At 39.0% G+C, this 27,284-nt stretch overlaps 1 protein-coding gene and 1 non-coding gene across 3 annotated transcripts in view; one reads left to right on the top strand and one right to left on the bottom strand.

Moving 5' to 3' along the window:
- Window positions 1-27,284, bottom strand: part of Ttc28 (tetratricopeptide repeat domain 28) — a 489,585-nt gene that overhangs the window by 418,637 nt on the left and 43,664 nt on the right. The gene's annotated exons all lie outside the window — the stretch shown is intronic.
- On the top strand, window positions 8,766-8,869 carry LOC119825877. The gene has a single exon (XR_005287333.1). It is a non-coding gene; the product is annotated as a U6 spliceosomal RNA (small nuclear RNA).

The raw sequence follows: 27,284 nt of genomic DNA on the forward strand, positions 1-27,284 counted from the left end.
ATCCTCTGTCTTTAAAAATATATTTAAAATTTTTTAAAAAGAGGAATGGCTCAATAATTTAAAAAAAATCATTGTCTGCTCTTTCAGATGACCCTGGTACAATTCCTGACATCCACATGGAGACTCACAATGCTTTGACACCAGTTCCAGGGAATCCAACACTCTCTTCTAACTTCTAATGACACCAAGCAGGCATGTAGTGCACAGACACACTAAACGAAGGCAGGAAATCTTATGCACATCAAATAAAATAAATAAATAAATAAAAAGTAAAAAAGAAAGAAAGAAATAGAGACAGCTTATTAAGAAAGGAAAAGCATTCCTAAGATGTGAGTGGCTAAAGAGCTCAATGAGCATTGGGCCATCCATCTCTTTACAGGACTCGTGCTGGTACCTCCTGTTCTGTATGCATACACACAGCAGCAGGAGAGGAAGGGTCTGATGTTCCTCTGCAGAAGAGCTTCTTTTACATGTTCATCTTGGTGTTTTACTCCTTGGTGTTTACTCTTCTGGTCCCCAGTCTCCTTCCATGCCATTCTTCACTACCCAGGACGAATGACATCCCTTCTTAAACCCTGGGCAGAAACAAAACCTTTCTTCATAAATAGCCTTTGTCAGGTATTAGCCACTGCATATAACAAAGTAAAGACTACATAGGGTCACTGACACCAACTCCTCTGCTTGTGTGTCAATATTGCTAGAACTTTTACTGTCAAACAAGTACAGTATCTTTACTACTCATTTTCTTGATAAAATGCAAGTTATTCTGGAAAAGAAAAGATGTTCAGATTTTCAAATGACTTCATGAAATTTGCAGGCAAAGGGATGGGACTAGAGAAAACTATCCTGAGTGAGATAACCCAGACTAACAACAATAAATGTGTATTCTCTTATAAGTGGATATTAGCCATTAAGTAAATGATAACCGAGCTTAGTCCATAGACCCAGAGAGGTCAGGTAAAAAGGAGAAGTATAGGGGCTGTGTGGGAGGGTGATGCATGGATCTCCCTGTGAGGAGAAAATAGGTTTTACTAGGCAGACTGGGGCAGGTGAGGATGGGAGCTGGGGATGTCAGGTTTGGAGGGGAATGAGATGGAGGACAAGAGTGTGGAAGAGATGGCTGGAACTGGGGGGCACTTGAGGAGTTTTGCAGAAATACGGTACAGCGGAAGTTTCCTGAAATTTTGACAGTAATCCTAATGAGGATTCCCAGTAATAGGGGATACAGAGTCTCAGCAGGTTATCTATTGTCACCAGGCGAGGCTTCCAGTGGTCCAGTGGTAGAACTGGGTTGCATTCAATTGAGTTCTTGGCCAAAGGGGGCAGATCTCATGGAAATCCCCAAACAACCCAGGTTGTTGCTAAAACAAAGGGTTGTTCTCCAGGAATTGACAGCGGGTCCCACTGCTGAAAACAACACCTACAACTCATTGAACAAGGAGAAGTAAAGGTGGTACCCACAGAGAGTCTTCACTTACATCCTAGTCTCTTTGGTGTGGAAAGGTACTCCGTAAGCCACCTAAAGAGAAACATGGGCACCAACCATCCATAAAACCCTTGACCTACATACAATCTGACAGAATCAACCCTTTGTCTGAACCTTGGTAGAGGTAAGAACTCTCTAGTGGTTGGCTGCTTTGTTTTCCTGATTATCAGCTTGAACCCCAATATCTGTCTCTGGGTTTTTATTTATTAGTGCTACAGATGTTGTATCTGGAGCTCCTGCTACCTACCTATTTGCCACTGCACAGCACATTCCCTCACATGATGCAGTGAGACTGACAAAATTATCTGTCCCATCACTGTAATTAATATAAACACTGTTTGGATTTTCATTGTATTGAAATAATTTATAACAGAAATGGTTTTGAGAAATCTTTCCCTGTATTTTATTTCTTTAAAATACGTATCAAGATAAACAAATCATATTAATGCACTATGGCATAAAGTCAGGAATGAGGACAGACATGGAGGAATAAGAAAACAGAGAAAGGTGTTATATTCAAGCTAAAATTAGTGTCCGACTTACTATTCCTCCTCTTAAGAAGAATGGTAATACATATAGTTAACAGTAACATCAGTTGGGGACTAGAGAGAAGGCTTAGTGTTTTAGAGCACTGACTGCTCTTCCAAAGGACCTGTGTCCATCTTCCAGCACCCACATGGCAGCTCACAACTGTCTGCAACTCCAGTTTCAGGTTCCCTGAAACTTCCCATGTCAAAAGACTAATGGACATAAAATTTAAAAAATTAAGTTAAAAATAAAAAATAAACAGTAACAGCAGCCCCTTGACTCTCACATTATTTATATAGGTCATATTAAGGCACCATGTCATTTTGTACTACCTCTTTCAGTTCTCTCAACAGAGTTCCTTACTGCTGTATTTAATTAATTTGGTCATGACTCCCACTTAATATTAGTTTATTTATTAATTTTATATTCTTTCTACCGGAATCTCTGTTTTTTTTAACAAATCTTATAATTATTTTTTTAAATAATTGGTATGTTGTGACCCTTTACAGAGGAAATGACTGACTATTTAGGATTAATTTCTGTATCCAATTCTAAAAGTACTGAAAAGGTTGACTTAAAATGCCAGTTCAAAACTATACATTACATATACATACACATACATACACATACATACATTACATATATATATATATATATATATATATATATATTGCTGTCCTAGCATGCCTAGATTTAGTGCCCAGCACTACAAGATGTAGGCACTTGAGAGACACAAGCAGGAAGAACAGACATTCAGGATTATCTTTTGCTACACAGTGAGTTCAGGGCAAGCCTGGAAGACATGAGACTCTGTCTCAAATTTTAAAAAAAATCTAAAAATCTGTATGCTTCTGTATACATATATATGATTGTATGTATATATACAGAGAATATATATATATATGGAGAGATACTAAATGAAAATAAGCATTAGAGAGTCCCATTCTATTACTGTCTGACTTTTCAATAGCTCTTTTTCAAGAAATAAATAAGGAAAATGTTTATATATAAAATAAGACAAAATTGATGCTATTCAATGATTTTGTACATTGCTAATATACTCCAGAATATCACAAAATGGGATTTTGTTTGTAAGTTAAGCAATATAAAGACAGACTAACAATCCAGATTAGTAATGCTCAACCCTAATCCCAGCACTTGGGAAGCAGAGATAGCAGAACCTCTGTGAGTTCAAGGCCAGCCTGGTGTATAAAGAGAGCTCTAGGACAGCCAAGATTACATGGTGAGACCCCCCATCTCAAATAAACAAAAACAAAACAACAATAGCAAATAAAATGACCAATGAATAAACAAAAAGCATGTTTAAGGAAGCAAATAATAATAAATAATTACTAAATTCTGAAATATCAAGAAGCAGGAACATAACATCAATAAACAAAATTCAATGATTTTATTAAATTATAGGTATCACTGATTTAGAGAATTATCAGTGATTTATTGATTCTACAGGTATCACTGCATGAACACCTACTCTGACATGATTTTCAAATATATCTGTTACTTGGCATAATCTTATTAACAGATCATGAACATGTACGCTTGTAAACAATACACAGATTACACTTGTATGGTTTCTATATTTGTATGATGCATATATGATGTATCAAGTACCTGATACAAAGACTAAAACAGGTCAAAAAGTTGACATACTTTGAGTTATTTTTAATAAGATTCTTTTTTTAGATTTATTTATTTATTTATTTATTATGCACACAATATTCTGCCTATATGTAGGCTTGCAGGCCAGAAGAAGGCACCAGATCTCATTATAGATGATCGTGAGCCACCATGTGGTTGCTTGGAATTAACTCAGGACTTCTGGAAGAGCAACCAGTGTTCTTTAACCACTGAGCCATCTCTCCAGCCCTGCTTAATAGTTTTTTAATCACAATATGTCTGTTTCAAAATAATATTGAGTGCTTTTCTTTTTTAAGAAATGAAATACTTATTGCTCTAGTTAAGACTTCAAGGGGGCTGGACAGATGGCTCAGTGGTTACGAGCACTGATTACTCTTCCAGAGAACCCAGGTTCAATTTCCAGCATCCACATGGCAGCTCACAGCTGTCTGTAACTCCAGTTCCAGGGGGCCTGACACCCTCGTACCAATGCACATAAAATAAAGTTAAATAGATTTTTTTTACAAAACTTCAAGTGATGCTGGAGAGATGGCTCAGCAGTTAAGAGCACTGGCTACTCTGAGAGGACCAGGTTCAATTCTCAGCAACCACATGGCAACTCATACTTGTCTGAGTTCCAGGGAATATGGCACCTTCACCCATACATGAAAGATAAACATTAATCAACATAAAATTTAAAAAAATCCTTCAAATATTATATTGAAAAGGTATGGAGAGAGTGAACATCCTTTTCTTTTTGGCTGAAATGAAAATGCTTTGAGTTTCTATCTATTTTAGGGTGATGTTGGCTACAGGTTACTATAAATTACCTTTATTACACTGGGGTATGCCCCTCATACTCCTGGTCTTATCATGAGGGATGCTGAATTTTATCAAAAGTGTTTTCTTCATCTAATGAGATGATCATGTGACTTTGTTTTTCAGTTTATGTGGCAGATTATATTTACTGATTAGCGTATGTTGAACAATCCCTGTGTCACTGGGATGAAGCCAACTTGATCATCATAAATAATCTTTTTGATGTGTCCTTGAATTCAGTTTGCAACAATATTGAGAACTTTTTATCTATATTCATCAGAGATATTGGTCTATAACTTCTTTTATTTTATTGCATCTGTATGTTTTTGGTGCCAGGATAACAGTGGCTTCACAATAAGAATTCAGAAATGTTCCTTCAGTTTCTATTTCATGGAATAATTTAACAAGCACTTCACTGGTGTTAGTTTTCTTTGAAGGTCTGGTAGATTTTGTGCAGAGACAGAATCAATCTGGCTTTGGGCTTTATTTTTCGGTTAGGAGATTTTTGTTTTGTTTGTTTTGTTTTTTGAGACAGGGTTTTAGTGTGTGTGTGTGTGTGTGTGTGTGTGTGTGTGTGTGTGTGTTTCCCTACTGTCCTGGAAATCTCTCTCTAGACCAAATTGGCCTCAAAAAGATCCGCCTACCTCAGCCTCCTGATTACTGGATTAAAGATGTGAACCAATACTGCCTGTTCTTGGTTGGGAGAGTTTTAATTACCACTTCTATTTCCCTAGGGATTATGGATGTGTTTAAATCGTTTATTTCATCTTGACTTAACTTCAGTAGGTCATACATATATTTTAAAAAACCTTCATCCATTTCTTTTAGGTTTTCAAGTTCATGATAACATATTTTTAAAATAAGTCCTTATGATTCCATGAATTAACTCAGAGTCTGCCTTTTCATCTATAACTTTATTAATTTTGATCCACTCTCTGTGTCTTTTGGTTGATTTGGTTAAAAGATCTGTCAATCTTGTTTTCTCTAAGGACGAACTCTTCATTTCACTGATTCTTTTTATTGCTTTTTGTTTGTTTTTATTTCATTGGTTTCAGCCCCAAGTTTGATTATTTCTTAGGTTTGTGTATCATTTCTTTTTATAGAGATTCCAAGTGTTCTCTTAAGTTGTTAATGAGATCTTTCCAGGTTTCTATTTAGGAACTTGGTGCTATGAACTTGCTGCTTAGGACTGCCTTAATTGTGTCCTATGGGTCTATGTATGTTGTATTTTCATTCAATTCTAAATTTTTTTTAAAAAAAAAAGAAAAGACTGGAGGCTGGAGAGATGGCTCAGTGGTTAAGAGCACTGACTGCTCTTCCAGAGGTCGTGAGTTCAATTCCCAGCAACCACATGATGGCTCACAACCATCTGTAATGAGATCTGGCGCCCTCTTCTGGCATGTGGGCATACATGGAGGCAGAATGTTGTATATATAATAAATAAATAAAAGAAAAAAAAGAAAAGACTTAAAAGCTGGGCATGGTGGTGCATGCCTTTAATCCCAGTACTCGGTAGGCAAAGGCAGATTAATCTCTGAGTCTGAGCCAGCCTGGTCTACAAAGTAAGTTCTAAAACAGTCAGAGCTACATAGAAAAACCCTGTCTTAAAATACAGTAAACAAACAAACAAATAAAATAATTCCCTCTTGATCCAGAAATTGGAACTAGCCTAGATGTGTATGCTAGCTAGTTTTAGGTCAACTTGACACAGTAGAGTTATCTGAAAGGAGAGACTCTCAATCAAGAAAATGCCTCCCTAAGAGTCTGCTGGAAGGCATTTTCTTAATGATTTATTGGGGAGAGTGTAGTGGCATTTCATTTGTATTTTAATAAATAAATCTTGCCTGAGGATCAGAAAATTAAAACAGCCACACTGGCCAGCCTTACAGACCAGGCAGTGGTGACACACCTTTAATCCCAGTAGCCACAAAGACACACCTTTAATCCCAGTAGCCACACTAGCTTGCCACAGAAAGCAGGCTGTAGTGGTGTACAACCTCTATCTCAGAACTAGAGAGGATTATAAAACAGGAGCAGACAGCTCTCAATCCCAGTCTCAGTCTCATTCTGAGGTTTCCTGGAGGCAGGATCACCATTTTCAGACTGGGAGTGAGGTAAGTCAATGGCTGGCTACTTCGATTTTTCTGGTCTTCAGGTTGAACCCCAACATCTGTCTCTGAGTTTTTATTAATTATGCTTCAGGAGAGTGAAGCCCATTGTGTATAGTGCCATCCCTGAGCTAATGGTCCTAGATTCTATAAGAAAGCAGGCTGAACCACGTAGGAGAGTGCCCGCTACACCTCACCTAGGCAACACAGTAGAGATAGCCCTGAAAGTGTAGGTGTAGGAAAACTGACCCTGAGAACATGAAAGTCTGAGAACTGGTCCTGCCCCCTATTCATTGATGCAAGGAGTGAACTAGCCAGGACAGTGCTGGAGAGCCCACTCTGGTGGTAAACACTGGGGAGAACTGGCAGGCTGACTAACCCTGCTACTACCCAGGTCCAGAACCAGGGTTATGTGTTGGCCCACCCCAACATCCACCCCACTAATCCCAGGACGAGGGCGGTATTCAGTCCTGTGGACCCAGGGCAGCAATGGGATGTCCAAGAAGAGTACCAGTGAGGGCCAGTATTGATGGTGCAACGAAGACAAGGGGCTTCAAACCAGACCAATGACTCTTTCTTTTTTAAATTTTATATACATTGTTCTGCCTGCATGTACGCCTGCATGCCAGAAAAGGGCACCGGATCTGACTATAGATGGTCATGAACCACCATGTGGTTGCTGGGAATTGAACTCAGGAACTCTGGAAGAACAGCCAGTGCTCTTAACCTCTGAATCATCTCTCCAGCCCTCGGATTAATGATTTTTTTCTGATAAATGTCAGTATGTAAAAATAAAGGAGTTTACTGTATGTCTCACTGTGTCATATTGCAGCTTCAATGATGAGATTTTCTCCTTCTTCTTTTTCCCTTTTTTCATTTCCCTCTTAAATTTTGTTTTACTTTGGGGTGGGGAAGGAGATGGGTGGAATCAGGAGGCATGATGTGAAAGACACAAAGAAGAGAGAGAGGGGGAAGAAAGAAAGGAAGAAGAGAAGGGAGGGAGGGAGGGAGGGAGGGAGGGAGGGAAGAAAGGAGAAGGCTAAGCAAACCATGTAGAACAAGCCAGTAAGTAGCACCCCTCCATGGCCTCTGCATCAGCTCCTGCCTCCAGGTTCCTGACTTATTTGAATTGCTGTTCTGACTTCCTTCAGTGATGGACCACAATGTAGAAGTGTAAGCCAAATAAACCCTTTCCTCCCCAACTTGATTTTGGTCATGCTGTTTTGTCACAGCAATAAAAACCCTAAGTAGAATAATTTCTATCAACTGATGAACAATTACTGTAACATAGAAAAAAGAAACGTGCAAGTAAATGGATGAAGCTAGAAACAATCACTCTGGGTGAAGTAACCCAGACCCCAAAAGGCAAATACTGTATTTTTATCGTATGCGTAGAAGTTAGATTTTAAGTTTTAGACATGTGTGTTTCAATCCGAATAACCGCAGATGTTAGATAACTAGGTAAGGAACCGGGGTAAGACAGGAGATCTTCCACAGAAAGGGAAACAGAACACAGTGTTACAAAGAGATAAAAGGTAGAATAGGAGGGCTAATGTCAAAGCAGTAACAATAGTGTGCCAATGAAAAAAGTACTGAAACCTATAAAATAATGTGTTGCGTTCAGTGATGGTAACTAGAGAGTCAGAAAATCATTAAAAAATAAATTAAACAGTTTTATGTCTAAAAATTGGACCAGATATTTTTGCAAATTGAAAACAGATTGTAAAGAGAGGGTTAGAGTTGGAAAATTCCTGTTCATCAAATTGAAAACAAGAGCTCTATTTATTTAAAAACAACACTTAATGTTGTCAAGTTACATTCTTTGTTCTACCATTTTTACAGGGGCTGAGTCCACGGGGACACTGCAGGAGGTATGTAAGTGGCCCTTGAAGACACTACAGGAAAAAAGGAAACATATTCCTAATACCCCAAGAAAAGTGTGTTCCAAACCAACAACTGGACTTGATGAAAAAGAAACCTTAGTCTAGGCTCCACGGAGGCTAAGTGACAACACACGTGAGAAATGCTACATTTCTCACGGCCTCTTGCACAGTAATTGTAATGCTTGGTCCTTTATCCACCCTGATAATGGAAGTCTGTTTCCTCCCTTTCTTCCTGCCTATTTCTAAATTCTTTTCATTGACGAAATACCTTTTTAATGGGACATCATGAAAAAGACAAAGTAAGTGCTCACTTCGGCAGCACATATACTAAAACTGAATCAATCAGAGAAGACCAGCATGGCCCCTGCGCAAGGATGACGCAAATTCGTGAACCATTCCATATTTTTTGTTGTGAGCATCAATGTGACACTTGCGGGACACTACAACGTGGGACACTGTTTGTGTCTTCCATATTTGGAAGATAAATTTATGTGTAGACTGTTTTTGTAAGATATAGTTAATAACTAAAATCTATTGAAACGGTCTTGCAACAATGTGTGCCCAGATGCTTCACGCAGCATTACTGCCACAGACATTTCTATTTTTAGAAAGGGTTTTTATGGATCAATGCCCCAGTTTTCAGTCAAAGCCCAACGCTGGTGTTTTCAGTCTTTTAAATGTCACCTGTAAAATGGGCATTATTTATGTGTATTTTGTATTCCTGATTATTGTATGTATAGTGTAAAGAAAGTCTGTACATTGGGTTATAACACTAGTATATTTAAACTTACAGACTTATTTTGTAAACCATCATCTTAATGTACTGTAATTAACATGGTTATAATATGTACAATTCCTCCCTGCCACACAACTTTTTTTGTGTGCAATAAACCAATTGTGCTTGTAATAAATTCTTGAAAAATAAAAAAAGAAAATGTAAGTATAAATAAAGGTTCACTTTTGCTTTAAGTTTGTGCATTTTTACTTCCATAAAAGGATAAAAGATGCCGGGTGGTGGTGGCGCACGCCTTTAATCCCAGCACTCGGGAGGCAGAGGCAGGCGGATCTCTGTGAGTTCGAGGCCAGCCTGGTCTACAAGAGCTAGTTCCAGGACAGGCTCCAAAGCCACAGAGAAACCCTGTCTCAAAAAAAAAAAAAGGATAAAAGATAAACAAGTTTTTCACATAAGTAATTAAAGTTACAAATGTATATAACATTACTTTTATAGTAGATCAAACTGTGCTAGGACAGTAGAATTGCTGCTGTCTAAAAAAAGCATGATATTTAAAATGAAGGATAAAAAGTAGATGACGAGTGTAAAACACCTCTCTTGCCTATAATTAGTGGTGTAATACAACAGAAGATAAACACAAAATGCAGCACTATGGGAACAATACTTTTACTAACCTGTGAACTAAAGAGTTAGATTAACTGCCCACAATTCCTTGTGAAATCTCTAGTATTCTGCATTTTACAGCTTTTTTTTTTTTCTTTTTTGCTATAAACCTGGTTTGCAGAAGTTCAGGAACTTCAAACATTAATGTCAAGAAACTTAAAAACACAGTATTGCCAGGTGATGGAGACACATTGCTCTAATCTCAGCACTCAGGAGGCAGAGGCAGGGGGATCCCTGTGAGTCTAAGGCCAGCCTGGTCTACAAAGTGAGTTCCAGGACAGCTACTGTTGTTACACAGAAAAACCCTGTCTCAAAAAACAAAAACAAAACAAAGCAAAATTACTTTTAGCTTGGCAAAAAGTTTTATGTCAGTGACTGAAGAGATGGTTTGGTGACTAAGAGGATTTACTTCTGTTCTTGTATACATCAGATCAATTCAACAACCCAGTTAGGTGACTCAGAATTGTAACACTAGCTCCAAATGATCAGATACCTCTGGCCTCCATGGATACCCCCACCTATGTACACAGACACACATACAAACACATATGTATTTAAAATAAAATTTCTTAAAATACATTTATATCCATATAAAAAAGCAGATTTGTTAATATCCAATCTAAGGGTTAAGTTATCAAAATATTAAAATCCCAGTTATTAATTTTACCCTTTAAAAAAAGTAAACACTGTGCTTTTTACTTAAATAGTCTAATTCAAGAAGCACAATTTCCAGTAGTATTCCATTTTATGAGTTCTGATATGCTCTCTTCTTATTTATCCACAGTCCAAAGGAACAGGAGTCTCTGTATCCCTGCCTTCCTCCTAATAAATAAATAAATCTTAAAAAAAAGAAAGAAAGAAAAGAAGAGCAAGCCAGTAGAATGCATTTGTATTTTGTATTTGTAAGAAGAGCAGTCACACTGAGTCCTTATCCAGCTGCTAGCAGGCTGGTGCTACTGCTCAGCATGTCTACTGTTGTCTCCAGAAGACTGGAGGGACTACTACTGGGAAAACTGTACAAGAAGTACAAAATACAAATGCATTCTACTGGCAATACAACACAATACAGGTCCACATGAGTCTTTTAAATATCTATCAGGCTTTTCCTAAAAATCCTTGTGTGTGCACACATTTGCATATGCATGGAGATTAAGAAAGAATCTTGGATGTCAATCTTCAGGTGACATCATTCTTTTGGGAAGATACAGGATGGTTGTCACACAGCACCTTTCACTAGACTGGAACCAGCCTAGAAGGCTAAACTGGCTGGTCAGTAACTCCCAGCACTCCAAGCATGCATCAGCTCACCTGGATTCTGTTCTTACATGGGTTTTAGTGATCAAATTCAGGTCTTACAAAACAATTATTTTACTTAATGAACCACCATCCAAACCTCTAAAAAGATTTTTACATTCATGCGGGGAGAGGGGAGGGTTGGGGCAAGAAGAGAACATCAGATCTCCCTGGAGCTGGAATTAAAGGTGGTTGTGAGTTGCTTACCCAAATTCAGGTCCTCTGCAAGTACTCTTAACCACAAAGCCATCTCTCCAGTCCCTCAAAATATCCTTTTTAAACAGCATTCTCTTGCAGGGCAGTGGTGGCCATGCCTTTAATTCCAGCACTCGGGAGGCAGGCCCATCTCTGTGAGTTCAAGGCCAGCATGGTCTACAAGAGCTAGTTCCAGGACAGCTAAGATGACATAGAGAAACCCTGTCTCAAAACCTAAACACAAAGTACACATTCTAAAAAGCAGCTGTTTGTACAATTAAGGCTATCAGAGGGATCCAGATTACCAAAGTCAGAAATGAAGGGGGCATAACAACAAGCACAGGGCAAATCCAGAGAATCATCAGGTCATACTTTGAAAACATATATTCCACAAAACTGGAAAACTTAAAGAACATGGACAATTTTCTGGATAAGTATCACATATCAAGATTAAATCAAGACAATATAAACAAATTTAATGTATCTATAATCCATAAGGAGATAGAAACAGTCATCAAAAGTCTCTCAATCAAAAAAAGGCCATGGCCAGATAGTTTCAGCAAAGAATTCTACCAAAATTTCAAAGAAGAGCTAATACCAATACTCCTCAAATTGTTTCACACAATAAAAGCAGAATGAACACCACCAAACTATTTTTATGAGGCTACAGTTACCCTGATACCCAAACTACACAAAAATGCAACTAAGAAAGACAATCTCCTTCACGAACATTAATGCGAAAATATTTAATAAAATGCTAGCAAACCAAATACAAGAACACATCAGAAACATAATCCACCATGATCAAGTAGGCTTAATCCCAGAAATACAGGGATGGTTCAACACACTAAAATCCATCAATTTAATCACCATATAAATAAACTGAAAGAAAAAAGCCACATGATCATCTCAGTAGATGTTGAAAAAGCCTTCGACAAAATACAACAACCCCTTCATAATAAAGGTCTTGGAGAGATCAGGGATACAAGGAACATGCCTAAACACAATATAAGCAATATGGAGGAAGTTGACAGCCAACATCAAACTAAATGGAGAGAAACTCAAAGCGATTCCACTAAAATCAGGAGCAAGACAAAGCTGTCTACTCTTTCTATATCTATTCAATATAGTACTCAAAGTCCTAGCTAGAACAATAAGACAATAAAAGGAGATCAAGGGGATACAAACTGGACAGGAATAAGTCAAACTACTGTTACTTACTGATGACATGATAGTATACATAAATGACCCTAAAAATTCTACCAGGGAACTCCTACAGCTGATAAACACCTTCAGTAATGAGTGGCAGGATAAAAAAAAAAAAAAAAAAAAAAAAAAAAAGAATCAGTAGTTCTCCTATATACAAACAAACAGGCTGAGAAAGAAATCAGAGAAACATTACCCTTTACAAGAGCCACACAAAACATAAACTATATTGGGGTAACTCTGACCAAACAAGTATAAGACCTGTATGACAAGAACTTTAAGTCTTTGAAGAATGAAACTGAAGAGGATCTCAAAAAATGGAAAGCTCTCCCATGCTCATGGATTGGTAGGATTAACACAAGAAAAATGGCAATCTTACCAAAACCAATCTACAGATTCAATGCAATACCCATCAAAATCCCAGCACAATTCTTCACAGACCTCAAGAGAACAATACTAAATTTTATATGGACAAAAAAAAAAAAAAAACCAGGATAGCTAAAACAATCATGTACAATAAAGGAACATCTGGAGGCATCACCATCCCTGACTATAGCTCTAGAGTTACAGTAATGAAAACAGCTTGGTATTGACATGAAAACAGACAGGTGGAGAACAATGGAATTGAATCAAAGACCTTGATATTAACCCACACACCTATGAACAACTGGTTTTTGACAAAGAAGCTAAAACTGTAGAAAAAAGAAAGCATCTTCAACAAATGGTGCTGGTATAACTTGATGTCAACATGTAGAAGAATGAAAATAGATCCATATCTATAACCATGTACAAAACTCAAATCCAAGTGGATCAAAGACCTCAACATAAAACCAACCATACTGAACCTCACTGAAGAGAATGTGGGAAGTACCATTGAACGCATGGGCACAAGAAACCACTTCCTAAATATAACAGCAGTAGCACAGACATTGAGAGAAACAACTAGTAAACGGGACTCCTGAAACTGAGAAGCTTCAAAAAAAAAAAAAAAAGACATAGTCAACAGGACAAAACAGCTGCCTACAGAATGGTAAAAGATCTTCACCAACCCCACATCTGACAGAGGACTGATCTCCAAAATGTACAAAGAACTCAATAAACTAGACATCAAACTACCAAATAATCCAATTAAAGAATGGGGTACAAATCTAAACAGAATTCACAACAGAAGAATCTCAAATGACTGAAAGACACTTAAGAAAATGCTAAACATCATCAGCCATCAGAGAAATGCAAATCAAAAGAACCCTGAGATACCATATTACACCTGTCAGAATGACAAAGATCAAAAATACTGATGATATCTTATGCTGGAGAGGATGTGGAGTAAGGGGAACACTCATCCACTGCTGGTGGGAATACAAACTTGTACAGCTGCCGTAGAGATCAGTATGGCTATTTCTTAGAAATTAGGAATCAATTTACATCAAGACCCAGCAATACCACTCTTGGGCATATACCCAAAGGAGGCACACTCACACCACGAGGACATTTGTTCAATTATGTTCATAGCAGCATTATTTGTAATAGTCAGAACCTGAAAACAATCGATGCCCTTCAACCGAAGAATGAATAAAGAAATGTGGTACATTTACACAATGGAGTACTACTCAGTGGTAAGAAATAATAACATCTTGAAATTTGCAGGCAAACAGATGGATCTAGAAAGAACCATTCTAAGTAAGGTAACCCAGACCCAGAAAGACAAATATATTATTTACTCACTCATTAGTGGATACCAGACATAAAGCAAAAGATAATCATTATACAGTCCACAACTCTTCCAGAAAGAGATGGAAGCAGATGTGGAGATCCACAACTAACTACTGGGCCGAGTTCCTGGAGAACAATCAAAGAGAGGAAGGAATGATAAATGGGTCAAGACTGATGTGGGAGTCTTCTGTTTGTGTTGATTTCATTTGTTAATAAAGAAACTGCCTTGGCCCATTTAATGGGCCAGCCCTTAGGTGGGTGGAGTAGACAGAACTGGAAGAAGGAAGTGAGGTAGATGGCTCAGTCAGATGCCACGCCTCTCCTAAGTGAGACAAATGCCATGTCTCTCCTCTCTGAGCCAGACACGATGAAGCTCCTGCCCAAGATGGACATACGCTAGAATCTTCCCGGTAAGGCACCACTTTGTGGTGCTACACAGATTATTAGATATGGGTTAGTCAAGATGTGAGTAAGAGGCTGAAACTAATGGGCCAGGCAGTGTTTAAATGAATATAGTTTGTGTGTTGTTATTTCGCGTGTAAAGCTAGCCGTGCAGGTGCCGGGTGGGATGAAAAGCAGGCCTGCCCGCAGCTCGCCACTACACAAGACCATGATGGGGAAACCCACAGAAACAGTTGATGTGAGCTAGTGGGAGCTCAGTGACTCCGCACTGACAACTGGGACACCTGCATGGGACCAAACTAGGCCCCCTGAATACAGGTGACTTGAGCAGTATATGGGGCTCTAACTCTAATGCATGATCTGACTTTGTGGAGCCTACTCTCTATGGAGAGAGACCTTGCTCAGCCTAGGCACAGGCACGTAGTGCTCAAGAGAGGGCTTGGTCCTGCCTCAAGGAAGTGATCAGACATACTTAGTTGACTTCCCAGAGGAGCCCTTACCCTCTCTGAGGAGGGAGGAAAGAGGGGAGAAGGAGGAGAGGAGGGAGGAAGAACTGGGGTTGGTATGTAAAAAATAAATAAATTTACAAAAAAAATACAGCATTCTATTTTTTTTCTGCATGTCTGTGCATTTTTTTTCTTTTTCTTTTTTCCTGCATGCAGCATCCTATATTTTCAAAGCACTTAGGAAAGATCAAATGATTTGGTTTTGTTTGGGTTTGGTTTTGGGTTTTTGGTTTTCCGAGGCAGGGTTTTGCTGTATAGCCCTTGGCTATCCTGGAACTCTGTAGACCAGGTTGGCCCTGAACTCAGAGATTCATCTGCCTCTGCCTCCCAAGTGCTGTGATTAAAGGTGTGCGCCACCAGGCCTGTTCCTGAAATGATTACTCTTAAAAGAATTCTTTAGAAAAGTAAACATCAATGGTGAGTAAAGTCAGTGACTCCAGAACTAGTCAGTAAAGTGCCTCCAGAGAACAATTTAATGTAAAATGTAATTAATTCATCTCTTTGACCTATCCTAGAAAAAACTGATACTCTCTCAGGTGTGGTTCCATTGCAGATAATAGATTCCTCTGTCATGGGATTTAACACATTCACATTACAGTTATTGTTTTGTCAATCTCCCTGACTAAACTCTGCTCTTCCACAGAACACTGGGTAATGTGCAAGCACTTAGCAAGACACAGTTATTTGTTCAATAAACTAGTAAGATCTAGTACATTCATTGTGAGAGACACAAGATATACAATGTAAGAAAGAGAGAAAAAGTTTCCCACTCCTGTGGAACATATATTCTAAGGAGAAGAAGATAATAAAGAAACAAAATAAAATAGTAAAAAAGAGCCATAGAGGGATGGAGAAATAGCTCAGTAGTAGTTAAGAGCATTTGCTGCTCTACCAGAGAACTCAAATTCAGTTCTTAGTGCCCGTATCTGGAAGCTCTGAGTGCCCCTTTCAAGCGCATATGCACGCGCGCGCACACGCGCGCACACACACACACTCACAATCTTTATTTTTTTAAGAAAAGAGCTGTAGAGAAAACCCATTTAAATAAATAAATTATTTAAATAAAAACTAAACATGGTTAAATAGTTACATTGTATCATACAGCAACATTAAGATAATGTCTAAATATAAAGAAGCTGCTGCAATCATAATGAGGAAAAGACAATTACAGGGAGCAAGTTCAATCGGATTAAAGTGACAGAGAAATGAAAATACCCATGGCCCAGGAAAAAAAGAGAGATGAGAGAGAGAGAAGACTGTGATTGGAGTGTGATGGACAAACATGACCAATCAAAGACAAATCAAAGATGCCAAATCTTTGGGTCATGATTTGGGTTTTCTTGGGTCATGGTAAGAATTTTATTTGAAGTGAGAAGAAACGTTATTTAAAGCTCTACGATGTACAACATAGCACAGAAAGAGTGTAAAGCCCCAGGAAAAAGGCAAAGTGTTCATACTGCTGTCTTCCAGGCTGGTGTGGCCATTACACTGAACGCCTGCAGCACAAGATTAGACCATTCAATATGTTGTCATGCAGCCACTGGTAAGTTACTTCACTCATACTCCAGCAGGTAATCCTAATTTAATTCATTGGTTCACATACAATGGCATGAAAGTAAACAGGGACTAGTTGGAAAGTGGGAAGAATTGGTGGGAGAGGGAGGGGGGCAAGAAAAGGTATTGGGGCTGACTAATCCTACTACATGATATATATGAATAGAAATGTCATAATGACATCTAATACTGTGGATAATTAATATATGCTAATAAAAACTCTAAACAATTAAGTTATATAGTACACCTCTGCTGATTTAAATTCCTTTGAATGCCTAATATGTAGCACTAACACAAAATTAATACTTAAAAAATTACTAAGCTATTATCTGGGAAGATTTCCTTTTAATAAATTACTTTATAGTGAAAAGTTGCTTTTAATTCTATCCTCAGACTAAAGCATAAAGCAACAGCATCCACTGACAGGTGAAGAGAGTGAAGCACTACTGCATAAAACCTGGAAGTCACAGGTGACTCCACTAAATTCTAGACTAGTCACTGAATCATTTATTAACTCTGCAGAGGCTGCAATATCTCCATGCAGATTACAATGAGTGCCAGGCAGACATCTGGAAGGGATGCTCCTGGGTGAAAACATTGAAGAATCATTAAACGTAATAAATCTTTTCTCTTAGTAGGGAAATCAAAATGAAAAAGCACTATATGAGAATACTGCTCACCATATTAATTGAACAAAATATAGAAATAATGCAAAAATTAATGTCAGGGTCATACATAGTTCACCAAAGAGGATTATCTGTGCTCCAGAACCATCTAGGCTTTTATATCAAGAATAATACTAAGATGCAGTTATAATATATTTCACAAATAATCACAGCAAAGAAGACATTATCATTTCTCATTCTAGGTAGCAGGTTCTGAGCATCTGTTAAACAGCATGTGTTTTATACCTTTTGAAATTGGTTTTGTCATAAAAACATGGTAACAAAGGCTCATCGTCTTTGCCAGTTTTGAGTGTTTGGTTCTGTAATCTTATGTTCATATTTGCTGTACAAGCCCAGAACTTTTCATCTTATGAAATGAAACCTGTACCTACTAAACGACATGTTATTTCTCCTCATTCTCTCACACCCTAGCACCTATCATTCTTTCTATGCCATTCCCTGCTTATTTAACTTATACCAGTTAGTTATAAAAATACCCAAATTCCTACAAAAGAAACTATATACACAAAAGTTTGAGTTTGTATTTTAGTTTGATATCTAAATATAATTCCATCACTATTTCCTAAACTAAGATGTGACCAGTGAAAGGGGCTGAGACTTACCTTCAATATTTAGGCAGAAACAGAGACCTGATCAAGAAATATACTGTAAAACACACTGCACTATTTCCAATTCACAGTGAATACCAGCAAAACTACAAAGTTCTTACTAATAATATGACAACTAATATGATCGACTTATATAGAAAAATAGACCAAGTATACTGGGCTTAAAATAAGACTAAGTTTAACAACAGCCCAATGTACAGAATACAGTATTTATGTTTTTAGTCTTTTATATTTTACAAAGAACTTCCACAAATATCAATTTATTTTGTTAAACCACATTCCCTCCTAATCTCAGTTTTCTTTATCTGTACAAGGAAAAAAAATCCACCATGTTGATCTCATAAGGTTGAACCAAAGAGAAAACATAAAATAATAAAAACATAATTTGGACATTGTAAACAGTACTACAGAAACAGATACAATGTCTAAAGAGAAATTTCAAATGTACTACATTTTTGGTTCAGTTGCATTTGTTTAATACAGGTACTTACTATGTAACCTAGACTGATGTGGGAAGTCCTTCTGTATGTGTTGCTTTTATTGGTTAATGAATAAAGAAGCTGCTTGGGCCTATGACAGGGCAGAATAGAGCTAGGCAGGAAAACTAAACTGAATGCTGGGAGAAAGAAGGCAGAGTCAAAAAGAAACCATGTAGCTGCAGCAGAAGACAGATGCACCAGAAGCTTGCTGATAAACCATGAGCCTTGTGGTGAAATATAAAATAACAAAAATGAGTTAATTTAAGAGGTAAGAGCTAGCTAGAAATACTCTTAAGGCATTGGCCAAACAGTATTGCAAATAATATAGTTTCTGTGTGATTACTTCAGGTCTGGGCGGCCAGGAACAAACAAGCAGCCTCAGCCAATGCTAAGCTGACTTCATATTCATTCTGTCTTTGCTCTCTAAGTGCTCAAAGTCATAGGCAGGTGCTAGCATACCCAAATAAAAATGTGTAATTGCTTATAACCAATAAATAGCTGATACAGTGCTATTTATCTAACTATTTACCAAATACTGTCATAAAATTTATAGAGTATATGAAACATGAAGAGAGAGCAGAAGTTCCTCTATCCTCTTGGACATAAAAAGGCAAACTTTGGATGTAGATGTAGCTCAGCAGTAGAGTGTTTGCCTACCATGTGTGAGACATTAGGTTCAATCCCAAGTATCACAAACAATAACAACAGACTCACTACTTAACCTGTTAATACAAAGAGGTCTTCAGTAAAAACTGCCATTACAAACACATGTGAGACTCTTACAAATTAATAATAGCAGAGCAAAACTATATCTCTATGATACTATGAAGCTGCAAAACTACACAGAAGCAAAGCACTATGGCACATGCCTATATTTGCAGTGCTTTCAGGAGGCTAACCCAAGAGAATTGCTTAAACCATTCATTCAAAACCAGCCCGGACAATATACTAGAGTTTGTCTCAAAAACACAACAGAAAACAAAACAAAAACAACAAAAATAAATAAAACCACATAGGATTTACACGAAAGAGTGTATATCTCACTCTTTTAAAGAGTAAATTGTATTAAACTTGAACATAGTACAAAAAAGTCATATAAAATTCTATTTTTTAAAAGTAAAAACAAGCCCTTTATTTCCATCTAATTGAAAGATTTTGTTTACATTTTCAAGCCTATATAAACAATGGGTTTTGTTATTATCTAGTAGGTAGGGAGGACATTCTCAAGTAGTGACCCTTTGTTAACCAATCCTTTGAAGTCACTTTTTAATTTATTCTCTATTTGAAAAGAATTCTGTGCTTATGATGATCCCATTTGCAGTCTTTAAAATCAGTTTGACACAATATTTCATAAACCTGTACCATGTCAGTCTAATTCTGAAGGATCTACATAATCAAAGTAACCAGCCCATGGAGGGATCTAAAAACCAAGGGTACCCAATGATTCACATCAAACAAGCAACATTTTTGATATTGAGACTTTAACTGGTAATAAGAATGCTGTATCAGTTACTTTTCTGTAACAGTGATAACAGCATGACCAAGGACGGGTTTATTTAGGCTTACTTTCCCAGAAGACTACAATACAACAAGTCCATCATGGCAGCAAGCAGCCAGCAAGAACAGAAGCTGAGAGCTCTTGAACCACAAGCACAAAACAAAGAGAGAAATCTGGAAAAAAAATCAAAGCCCACCTCTGGTGGCACACTTCCTCTGACAAGACCACACAGAAACCTCTTCAAACAGCACCACCAACTAGGGACCAAGAGTTCAAATACATGAGACTATGAGTATCATTTTTGTTTTGTGTTGTCGATTTGACACAAGCTAGAGTTACCTGGAAAGAGGAACCTCTATTGAGAAAATGCCTCCATCAGACTGTCTGGAGGCAAGCCTGTAGGTCATTTCTGGATAAATGATTGGTACGGGAGGGCCAAGTACACTCGGGGGTGGTGCTTCCATGGACAGATGGATGCTCAGAGATAAAAGTCATTGTGATAGGAATAGGAACCATAATATTTGAGCAACTTCATGTAATGTACTTGTTCCCTTAGGACCTGCTCCAGCCAAATCACATGTATACCACTTTGATTTGTTGAACAGTTGTTGTACATGTCTGACTTTAGGGCTTGGTGGGTGAGATAACACCCTGTTCAGAAAAAGCAGCTCATGCTGCAAGGTAACCTGGTAGCTCATGGTCAAATGTTCAGTTTTCACTAAGGCCCCACTAACAGGTCAAGAGTTGTCTCTCAAAAGAACAGTTATCTATAGATGACCTGGCTCCAAAATCCTATGGGATTGCCAAAGGCTCCAAACAGCATTTACCTACTGGTTTATGGGGTGTGGCCTATAGATTAGATGGCTGAGGAAGAGAGACTGGGGCACAGTTAACTGATGGTTCTTCCTACTACTCAGCACAGAGTGGATAGCTACAGCTGGGTAGGGGTACACCTTTAATCCCAGCATTTGGGAAGCAGAGGCAAGCAGATCTCATAAAGTTTGAGGTCAGCCTGGTCTACAAAGTAAGTTCCAAGACAGTCAGTGCTGTTACACAGAGAACCCCTATTTCAAAAAAGCAAAAAAAGAAAAGGATAGCTGCAGCATTAAAGCTCTTTTCTAGGAAAACCATGAAAGACTGCAGAGGGGGGAAATGTTCGAAGTAGGTAAAACTTCAGGCAGTGCACATAGTTGTAGATTCATTAGGAATATGAAACAACCAGATAGATGTGTGATTGTTCACTAATTCATGGGCTGTAACCAGTGGTTTGGCTGGATGGCCAGCAACTGGAAGGAGCATGATTGGAAAACTCATGAGAAAGACATCTGGGGAAGAAGTGATCTCTCCAAATGGGCAAAGGATGTGAAGATACTTGTGCTCCATGTAAATACTTATCAAAGAGTAACTTCGGAAGAGGAAGGGTTTAATAATCAAGCAGACAGGATGACCCCTTCTGTGAAGAGCCAGCCTCTTTCCCTAGCCATGATTGTCTTTACACAATTATGAATCAATAACATGGACTGCCACTCACCAAAGCTGATCCAGCTACAGCTGCTGCTGAGTGCCAGATCTACCAGCAGCAGAGGCCAACACTAAGCCCCCAACATGACACTATTCCCCAGGGTGACCATCCAGCAACCTTTTGCCAAGTTGATTACAATGAGCCGCTTCTACTGAGGAGGGAACATTGCTTTTTTTCTTACCGAAATAAACCAAGGAACCCACTTCACAGCTAAGGAAGTGTGGCAGTGGGCCCATGCTCATGGAATCCAATGGTCTGACCATTTCCCCCACAATCCTGAAGCAACTGGCTTGACAGAGTGGAAGAATCACCTTTTAAACTTTAACTGTTAAGGGACCTGGACTCAAGGACAAAGTAACTACTGAATCCTTAGCTTCTCAGGTATGTGACTTAGCTGTTGTTACTATTTTAAAGATTACTTAATAAATTCTGAGATAAATTTTTTCAGCCTTTTGGTTCTGTTCCTCCAGAAAACTCTTGAGTAAAATCAATTATGGTACCAGATTCATGGGATATTGCTGTGACAGACCTAACCATATTTTGGGGAGGATTTAAGAAGGACATTGGAACTTTTGGCTAGAAAAGTCATCTGGTATTCAGAGCTTTGAAAGCTATTACGAGACCAATGTAGACACGGAGTCTAGTTTATGAAGCTTCAAGGTAAATTTGAGAGTCTGATACTGTCAGCTGGGACTAAAGAGTCATCTGTGAGTAACAAGAGACAAGGACCACTAAAGTGAAGCCTTTGCTCAAGCAGATTGGTCAGCTGGAGCTGAGTAATCGGCATCAAGGAGGCCTAAGTTTGGGAAGTGCATCCTGGGGGTAACACACAGAAGCCATGGGCCAGAGAGAGACAAGGTTGTACTCTGCACTGAACTTGATCATGTGTAAGTGTCTCCCAGGTGATTCAAGATTTTGAAGTCACGAGGACTCTGAGAGAGCAGTTGAGGCTTAGAACCTTGGTGACAGCGCATGGAGAAAAATCAAGGCTTGGCACCATGTGGTAGGGTCAGAGTCCCTGAAGAAGGTCAAGTGCGGTCCAGCTGCAGTGACACTGCAGCCTTGTGGAGATGCCAGTGCCATGGGAAGGACCACCAAAGGCGGCAGCAGCTGTGAGCAGAGCCAGTCTGAGCTTGAGAGAAGAAGGAGCTCAGTGTGCTGTGAAAGGAAGAGCTCTACAAGTGGAGCTTCCCAAGCCTGCTAAGACCATAACTGAGTCCCAAGTTTCTGATGCAGAGTTTTTTTTACAAGGCTGAACTTTGGTTTTCCTGTACTTATCATCTGTGTCCTGCTTCTTTTTTTTTAATTTATTTTATTTTATACACATTGGTGTTTTGTTTTGTTTTGTTTCATATGTATCTGTGGGAGGGCGTTGGATCCCATGGAACTGGAGTCACAGACAGTTGTAAGCTGCCATATGGGTGCTGGGAATCGAACCCTGGTCCTCTGGAAGAGAAGTCAGTGCTCTTAAGGGCTGAACCATCTCTCCAGCCCCTGTGTCCTGCTTCTTGCCTCTTGGAGTAAGAAATATGTAACTTATTTTTTATTTTACACAGCCCCAGTCAAGAGACTGGCTGTTTTAGAAACATGAATGTAAACAGACTGGAGTGTAATCAGAGTTTACAACACCTTCTCGTCTAACTTCTTAGACCTTTTAGAAACTGTGGTCGTCTGAATGACAATGGACCCCTCCCCCAAAGGCTCATACATTTGAATGCTTAGTTCCTGGTTGTTAGAACCGGTCTGAAAAGGATTAGTATGTGTGACCTAGTGATGGACTTTGAAGTTTCAGAATCAAGGTTGGTTGCCCCAACTGCACAGGCTATACACATGTAAGCAGGAGGTATGGGACAGGAAGTACATTAGGATGTATGCTTTCTCCCAATTGGACAAAGGCAAGATGTACATAGCCTTGCGGTTTTTGCCTGACTAATGTAATTCACAGCCATTCTCTAGGAATCCTGGGTATGGACATGGCCAGTGTCTATCTTCTTGGCCAGTATTTAATAAAGCTTGCTTCAAATTTGACCCCAAAATTGTGGCAGTAGTCTTTTTTTTTTTTTTTTTTTTTTTTTTTTTTGGTTTTTCGAGACAGGGTTTCTCTGTGGCTTTGGAGCCTGTCCTGGAACTAGCTCTTGTAGACCAGGCTGGCCTCGAACTCACAGAGATCCGCCTGCCTCTGCCTCCCGAGTGCTGGGATTAAAGGCGTGCGCCACCACCGCCCGGCTGTGGCAGTAGTCTTAGTCTTACCCAGTGGGATGGACAGATGGTCACACCCTCTAAAACTATAAGCAAGCCCCCTAGTTCCAGTTAAATGCCTTCTAAGTTGCCTTGGTCAGGCCATCTCTTCACAGCAATAGAAAAATGACTAGGACAGAAAACAACCAAATCTTAACTTGTTTACATCTGGTTATCAATAATCAGAATCATAATGAACTTGCTCCTCAGAGTTGCAACTGGCCCCAAAAGTTTGGCCATGATTTTTATTAGTTATTCATTTGTAAAGTAACAAGCCACTTCCTAATGAGACTTTATACTATGATTACAAAGACTGTAGGCACAAGAATAATCCAAACTAACTCAAGAGTACATCACCTAATTGGAAATTCAGAACAAAGCACGGTCTATCGTTCTTTTCAGTGCATATTTTATAGCCCTAATGCTGGTCAGACATATAAGATTATTCTAAGAACAATTCCTTTTCTGACACATTGTGGCTAATTCCTGTAGAGAAGAGGAAATCGGTAGGACCTGGAGTCAAGAGATTCCCAGGCTTTTCAAACCAGTACCAATGCATGAGACATGTAGAATGGGCAAAAGCAGAGTCAAAATCAAAAGGCAAGAAATACATGTTCCTGTTTTTTTTACTATAGTGGTCAAAGGTTAAGGCACCAAGTAAGTAAATTATAATTAAGAGCCAAGGAATGATAAAAAATCTAGTACATCAAGTAAGTTACTTAAAATGTGGGTAGGCACCATATGTTTGATAATATAGTCTAACTACATAGCATCTGATACATTTCTTTCCAAATAGTAGATCTGGGGCCAGAAAATAAATTATGTCCATAAAAGACATTCCTTAAGCAATCTCTGAAACGTGAATGGTATCAATAGATTGGACAGTATTATTATATTAATGTTAATGTTCTGATTTTAAAGTTTGCATTGTGATTATGCAACAGAATGTTCTCAATATATACTGAAGGATTTATAAGTAGCAATCCAATTTGTCTTCAATTTAATCTCAAATTGTTCCAAAAATAGTTAAAAATAATGAGCCGGGCGGTGGTGGCACACGCCTTTAATCCCAGCACTCGGGAGGCAGAGGCAGGCGGATCTCTGTGAGTTCGAGACCAGCCTGATCTACAAGAGCTAGCTCCAGGACAGGCTCTAAAGCTGCAGAAAAACCCTGTCTTGAAAAACCAAAAAAAAAAAAAAAAAAAAAAAAAAAAAAAAAAAAAATGTAGTCAGAAAGAGAACTATCAGTCAAACTCAGTAAAATGTAAAAGTAGGGAACCCAGAAGAAAAGTATACAGAAAACACTTTTTTTATCTGTTAGTTCCCACAAAAAAAAAAGCGGCAGCAGTCAGCCTGCCTCAGCCACCAAAGCAGCTACTTCATCACCTTCTGCCAGGTGACTCCCTTTCCACCTTCAACTACATGATGTGCACACCTCTTAAAAGGACCTAAACATCAGCTCCCTCTCTTGCTCTTGCTCCTCGTGCTTTCCTATCTGTCGTCTCTCTCATGTACCCACTCCAAAAAGGCCTTCCAATCTTTCACTCTCCCCTCCCCCAATAAGCCCCTTGCACTAATTCTGCTGCACACTGTACATTCTCTCAGAGGAAAGACTTTGGCAGGGCCCTCCATAGGTGCCCTTTTTACACCTTTTTACCCTTTCACTGTCTGCTACTGTGTGTGCCAGAGAAGACTAGAGCGGGCTCCATCTATCCAGCTACAGAGAAGCCTTCATCCCTGCTGGGTAAGACTGTAATCCCAACAATCACCAGAAGTCCATGGCTAGCCTAGAATACCCAAAACTAACACCACAGAACCAGTAAGACCCTGCCTCCACCAAGTGGAAGAAGAGATAACTGATTCTCCATACATACTGTATAAAGAAAGGACATGAGCACTCCACAGTATAGTTGAAAGGAAGGTTTTAACTGTAGACAGGAGGGAAAGTACAGCCAGAAGCATCTGGAAGAATCCAAAGCAAAAAAGAGGACCAAGAGAGAGAGAGCTGTTGCCAGAGGTTTCTGTCCCACTGGGTCCCGCAGCCGGTCAGTCCCAAAGAAACACACAGAGGTCCACATTAATTATAAACTAGTTGACTTACTATTAGCTCAGGCTTCTTATTAACTCTTATAACTTATATAGCCTATAATTCTTGTCTGTGTCAGCCACATGGCTTGGTACCTTTCATCAGCAAGGCATTCTCATCTTGCTTCCTCTGTGTCTGACTTCCTCTGTGATGACTGCAGACTGATTCTTTCCTCTTCCCAGAATTCTCCTGTTCTCATTGAGGTGCCTATACTTCCTGCCTGGTCACCCCACCTACACTTCCTGCCTGGCTACTAGCCAATCAGTATTCTATTAAAATACAAGTAAAAATCTTTACAGGGTACAAGGCCATTGTTCCACAGCAGGGGGCCAAGAGGGTATATGGCAAGAATGGCAAAGTTATATAGGAATGAGAAGCTGGGGGAAGAGAGATCTCGAGGTGGAGTAGGGGTGGGGTGAGTGAGGTAAGAAGAGCTGAGAGGAGCCATGGGTACTGAGTGAGCCTGGAGGCCAGCAGGGGCTTGGGTACAATAATAGGCACAAGTTAGTCACTTGTCCTGAGTTTGTTTCAGACCTGACATAGGCCTCTGATTCACCTGCAGTTAAAATCTTCTACCACATAATTTCATGAAATTTTGTCTTACTAAAGCACAAACCTAAAGAACTGAATTCATTTCCAGGAATCCATATAAAGGTGGAAGGAGAGAACTACAGAAACAAATTCCCAGAAAGAATCTCTCTGAGCACAAACTTTCCAGCTAATTAAAACTTCAGTGATTATGTAGAGATCGGAGTAGTAGCTACACAGCCTGGTTACAATTTATCTTTAATAAATACCTTTTACAATTGCTTTTTTTTCTTTTTTTTCTTCTTCTTTTTTTTCAGTGATTGCTACTGTTTTCGTTTTATTTTGGTTTTGGCCTTTGGTCTGTGGGCAAGGGGGTCTGTCTCAGAACAGAGGTCTGGGGCAACTGAGTTCCCTATTGCAAGCATAGGTCACCAATTGCTATTTTTTAGGCCCCTAAATAGCCATTCCTTGCTCACTTCTATGTCAGAGCCAACATCACAGACAAAACCCCTTGGGGTATCTTAGCTTAACAAAATCCTAGTTTCCACCAATGAAAGTGAGGGAGTAGGAGGTAGGCAGACAGACAGGGAGAGGAGCAGAGAGTAGGTGATAAAGATGGTGAACTTCAAAGATAACTGGCTTCTTCCTCTTCCTCCTGATCTGGAACAAAAGGCTGGCAGTTTAAAACAAAAGCCTTGTGAATTTTCTCCTATCAGTAGGACACCCTGCTGATGGAGTGGCCCACCAAGTTTAAGCACATGTGCACAACAGTTGTGAACCAATCAACCACCCTGTCTCTCTTCAAACTGACCAACCCTAAAGTAGGAAAGGAAGACCTCCAAAGACTTAAAACCCCAGTCCTGGAGAGGAGGCTGGGTTTTCAGCTTCAGGACTCCTCTGCTGATTCTGTCT

This window comes from Arvicola amphibius, chromosome 10 (assembly GCF_903992535.2).
Source record: "Arvicola amphibius chromosome 10, mArvAmp1.2, whole genome shotgun sequence".
Lineage (NCBI taxonomy): Eukaryota > Metazoa > Chordata > Mammalia > Rodentia > Cricetidae > Arvicola > Arvicola amphibius.